This window comes from Aegilops tauschii, chromosome 5, assembly GCF_002575655.3.
Source record: "Aegilops tauschii subsp. strangulata cultivar AL8/78 chromosome 5, Aet v6.0, whole genome shotgun sequence".
Taxonomy (NCBI): domain Eukaryota; kingdom Viridiplantae; phylum Streptophyta; class Magnoliopsida; order Poales; family Poaceae; genus Aegilops; species Aegilops tauschii.
In genome coordinates, this window is record NC_053039.3 from 45194004 (window position 1) to 45199450 (window position 5447).

A 5447-nucleotide genomic window follows, 5' to 3' on the forward strand; every position below is an offset into this window, starting at 1 on the left:
AGGTGAACTGTTCCCTGATTGATTGAATGAATGACACCAATATGCATCTGGTACAACTCCTCTGCTGTTCGTTGTTCTGTAGAATGGTTTCTGTCTCGCGGCGAATTTCTTGTGCTGTAAAATGAACTACTTTCTCCTTGTTGCCAGCCTACTTCACTGAGGATGCGATTTTCCTGAATCTTTTAAATTACTTGCAAGCCATGTAGCAAACATACTGACAACTGCTATTGCTATGTTGCTACTGCACAACACTAGGATTTTACCTTTTTACATTACACTACATTTATTTGATACTTGTTCCAAAGAAAATAGCTGCATTAAAAATAAAGCTTACTGGAAAGATTGATTGTTGATAATGTCCTCCTAGCTACTCCCTCCGTCCCATAATATAAGACGTTTTTTGACACTACACTAGTGTCAAAAAACGTCTTATATTATGGGACGGAGGGAGTAGTAAAGATCCTCTGGACCTGCTGCTACAGTGCTATTGCACAACATTGGGATGGTTTTACTTTAAATTTGTTTTCTCATATGCTCTCCAGATTCACATCCTCCTAGGTACATATCTAGTACCTGTATTTCTTTTTACTAAGGGAATTAATAGAAGGCGGATGGTTAGTCTCTGGTTATAAGGATTACCCTGCTGCTGCTTCTGCAAGCTGTTCTCTGAATGAATGGTACTGATGCTTTCTAGTCCGTGATTCTGATTATCTTTTGGACAAATAGATTTATTTTTCTGAGAATCAGATTTTGGGTAGGCTGCTTGTGCTCTAAATTCTAGTATCTGTTTCTGCACATGGAAAGTATATACTCTGTTAACAAGCAGCCTGACTTTACTACCTCAAGACAGGATATGCTTTCTAACCTATGATTTCTGTTTATTTTATTGACAGATAGCTTTTTCCCCTATTGAGAATCAGATTTTAGACAGATCTAATGTGCATTAGTTTGTACCCCAAGTTTGTTTGTGCACATGGACGGTAATGTACTCTTTAACAAAAAGTCTGATTGTACTACCTAAAGACAGGATACACCAATTCTGAAGACAGAAACCAAGCGCTCTAGGTTGTACTACCTTATTACTACTTATTAATTAATGAAGGAAGAAAGCTTGTTCACAAAGGAAAATATGTTTGTGATTATTCTAGTGTTATTAATCTGATCCGATGCACTTTGTTTTGGATATAAACAAATAAAATCGGATTGTTTTGCTTACAAAAGCGAGGAATAATAAAAGTAAGAAGAAAAAAATGAAACTCTCTGCAACTTCAGGTCTACTGAAGCATCAAGCAATAATGTTGCCTCCATGTGTACAGTTTTGACAATGGGAAAACAATTACACTGCATGCTTTATGAATCAACCTACAACTTGCTGTTGGGCTATTATTGCACAACACGATGGTTTTGTATTTATTTGATACAGTTGTAAAGCAACACACATAGCTCTGAGAACAATTACTCACTGAAATGACACATAATTTTTCTAGTGTGCAGGATCATGTCTTGTGCCAGCTTGTTTATGCAATGCTGCTCTGAATTTCTTGAGTCGAGGCTTCTGGTTCTGCTCCATGCTCCCCTATGAACTTGAGGTATGCATCTCTGATTGCATGCATCTTCGCTGTTGCATCACTTGTCAGTGCTCGGTCACGAGGATGTTGCTTTGAGCAGGATATGCCAAGGCTCAAGACTGAAACCAATAACTCCTGAATTCTAATACTTGTAGTGTTATTGTGTTGTCCGCTGTGCAACCACATTGTCGGGTCAGCTATCTCCAAGGTCCTATCTGGAAGAGCATCCTCGACAAACTTATGCAGACCCAATGAATCTCCGAACGTGCCTTCTGTTGGGCTTCTTCCCGTAAACATCTCAAGCAGCAATATGCCAAGGCTATAAATATCACCAGCTGTAGAGGCCGCAGAGCCTTCTCCATACTCTGCAATTATGCAAAGTCTTGTGGTTAGCATGCCATACTCGAGTGAAAAGTAGTAACAAAATTAGAAGTTTTAGTCACCTGGAGCAACATAGCCTACGGAACCTCTAATTCCAATTGAGCCATATGAACTTTGCATCCCCTCACTTGTATTTTCTTGAAGGATTCTTGATATGCCAAAGTCTCCAACTCGGGCGCTCATGTCTTCAGCAAGAAGAATGTTGCTTGGCTTAAGATCACAATGGATCACCAACGGTTGGCAGTAGTTGTGCAGATATTCTACTGCATCCACAATATCGATAGCAATATCAAACCTCTGGGTAAGGCTGAGCGTGTTGTTTGTAGTGGGATCTTGAGATGGTTGATGAAGCCAGCTATCCAAGTTACCATTGGGCATGAATTCAAAAACCAATGCCTTGAACTCTTGACCTTGGTGGTTGATGCTCGAACAAGAAGTAATGATCTTAATGAGACAACGGTGTCGTATCCTTCTCATAGCCTCACATTCAGCCTCAAAACTCTTCGAATACCTAGATTGACCAAGGTTAAACACCTTGACAGCCAATGTTCTTTCTTCGTTGTCCAAAACACACTTATAAACCGCACCGTAACTTCCTCTCCCAAGCAAGTTGGCTTCTGAAAATTCGTTAGTTCCTTTCAGTAATGCAGGATAGGGGATTCTTCTGTAATGGCCATCAACAATTGAATCTTTTGCTACTGTCTTCTGGCTTGATTTGAGCTTCTTACAAAGTCTCCAAACAAGAACAATCACTGAAAGTGAGAACACGATTGCTCCAACTGCTGCTACAGAAATTACAAGGGACTTTGGCATCTTTTTTCTCTTCTTGCTTAAGACCCTTGTGGGGCACGGAGCCAAATGAAGTTTAGGTGTACCACCACACAAATTGACATTCCCAACAACCGCTAAGTGAGTGATGTTTCTGAAAACACCTTCATGTGGCACCTCGCCTTGCAAATTATTGCAGGATATATCCAATTCAGACAATGATGACAAATTCTGTAGAACTAATGGGATTGATCCTGACAAGTTGTTGTGTGCTACGTACAACTCTTGCAGGTTTCCAATATTGCCAAGGGCATCAGGAATATTACCAGAGAACTTATTCATGGTCAGGTTTAATATACTGAGCCCCTTTATATTTGTCAGTGACTGAGGTATGTTTCCCTCAAAGGAATTGTTGTCTAAGAATAATTGTTCCAATACCATGCAGTTCTGTATACTGTCGGGTATCTTGCCAGACAACTGGTTTCCTGATAGAACTAGTAGGTTAAGGTTTGCCAAGCTACCAACTTCATTAGGAAGGGGTCCGGAAAGGGAATTGTATGACAAGTCCAAATACCAAGAAAGGCTGGGTAATCTGAAAATTTCTTTGGGTATTGAACCATTGAGACGGTAATTCATTTTTAGATCAAGTACAAAGAGGTTTTTCAACTTCCCCAGGCTTGGCGGAATTGGTCCCTCCAAGTTGCTATTACGTGCATAAAGCTTATTCAATTGTGAAAGGTTTCCTAGCGATGGCGGTATGAGCCCAGACAAGCTATTGTTGTACAAAGCTAGATCGATCAAGTTCTCTAGCTTACCAATGCTCTTTGGAATCACTCCGGACATGGAAGTGTTTGCTATCACAAGTGTTTGTAGACCAACCAAATTGCCTATATCTGCAGGAATACTCCCAGAGATCCTATTGTCGCCTAAGTACAAGTATTGGAGAGCCGTTGACAGGTTCACAATTGAACCTGGTAGTTGTCCTTCAAAAGAATTGATGCCGAGTCCCAATAGCTGCAGTTTGCCAAAGACGTGATGAATTCCCACCCCTTGTTGTCATTCGCTTCAAGCTTATTGTTATTCAAGTTCAAATATTGAAGTGCTCCCAGCTTCCCAATTGTGGGAGGAAAGTACCCACTAAATCTGTTGCTATCAAAGCCAACTGATATGAGGGACGATATGTTGGATATTGAGGACGGGATTGTTCCAGTGAAGTGATTACCAGACAAGCCAAGATATTCCAACCTGGGGAACTTGTTTCCGAAATCATCCAAAATGCCGTACAACATATTTGTCCCTACATCAAATAGTTCTAGCGATGACCAATTGTAGAGAGAAGTTGGAATCGTACCGTTGATGAGGTTCTGGCGATACTGAACTGTTGCATGCCGTGAATGCTTCCGAGCCCTGGTGGGATTGAGCCCACGAGCTGGTTGCGTGAGAGATCAAGGATTTCCAAATGGGACAGATTGGCCAGTGATGGAGGGATGAGCCCTGTGAAGCTGTTGTTACTCAGTGATAGCCTTACCAGGGACGTGAGCTTCTCGCCGAGCTCAGCCGGGATGCGCCCGCCAAGCTTGTTATTTAGCAGTCCCATTATGGCCATGCTGACACATGAGCTCAGGTTCACTGGTAATGTGCCGGAGAAGGAGTTGTCGCCCAAGTCGAGCCTATGCAGGCGGCGGAGGCGGCCAAGGATCGCTGGTATCTCCCCGTGGAACCAGTTGAAGCTCAGGTTGAGCGTCCGCAGGAACGTGAGGTTCCCGATGGCCGGGGAGAGTTCTCCGGCGAGCGCCTTGTTGTTCAATCTCAGCGCCACCACCCGCGCTGGCCGTCGGTGGCTGCATGTCACACCTTCCCAGCTGCAAAAGCTGGCGCTGCTATTCCAGGAGGCCAGCGAGCCGCCATCGCTGACCTGCGCTTTGAAAGCCAGCAACGCAGCCTCGTCGCTAGCGGTCACGATCGCAATCGCAGTAGTCAGGACGGCCAGGAATGAGCATAGCAAACTCATGACCCCCATTGCCATTGCTTGGTTTGGTTGTCAAGTAGTTGTAGTAGCAGCAGCTCCGCATATATAGATAACAGGATATGCTTCTTGTGTTGCGTGATTGTCTTGTGCATGTTGCTAGTGTTGTGCTAATATTCCAACAATGTACAAATCCCTCTTGTGGGCGGTCAGGCCTGGACAAGGTCAGACCTGGACAAGTTGCAGGATGTTTAATTTGACAGGACAAGATTTTCCATGTGTTCACGTGACAAGTTGTTCTCAAACTATTAGTGGGCAAATAATGCATCCACCTGCCTACTTGCATTTTATCGTTATAAAAAACTGCTTTCTTCTAAGCGAATTAAGAATGAGATAGATTGCAGGTATATTGCACATACTACATAACTCCATGTTCACATTTCAGTTTGATGTTTGTATATGGAATATATATATATTCACAGGAAATTAACAGTGTTGACATCTTGGGTGAAAGATTAGCAGCTCTGTTTCTCATCTGTTTACTGCAATTTGCTGAATGTTTCTAATGTACGTACATGCCATCTTAGAAGCTGCGGGTTTTGATGCGATATTGGCTTGCTAATCTTGCCTGGTCTAACAATTAAGGCCCATTGTAAGGGCATTGTGTGACTTGCGACGCCGAAAATCGTGATGTGTGAATGCGTGACTTGTGGAAGCATGTTTGTCACCAATAAGAGATGTGTGTGCACGCATGTCCAGCCAAG

The 5447-nt window shown here is 42.7% G+C and overlaps 1 pseudogene; it reads right to left on the bottom strand.

Moving 5' to 3' along the window:
- Positions 1-578: 578 nt before the first annotated feature.
- Positions 579-4800, bottom strand: LOC109769454 (uncharacterized; annotated as a pseudogene).
- Between the last annotated feature and the right edge of the window lie 647 nt (positions 4801-5447).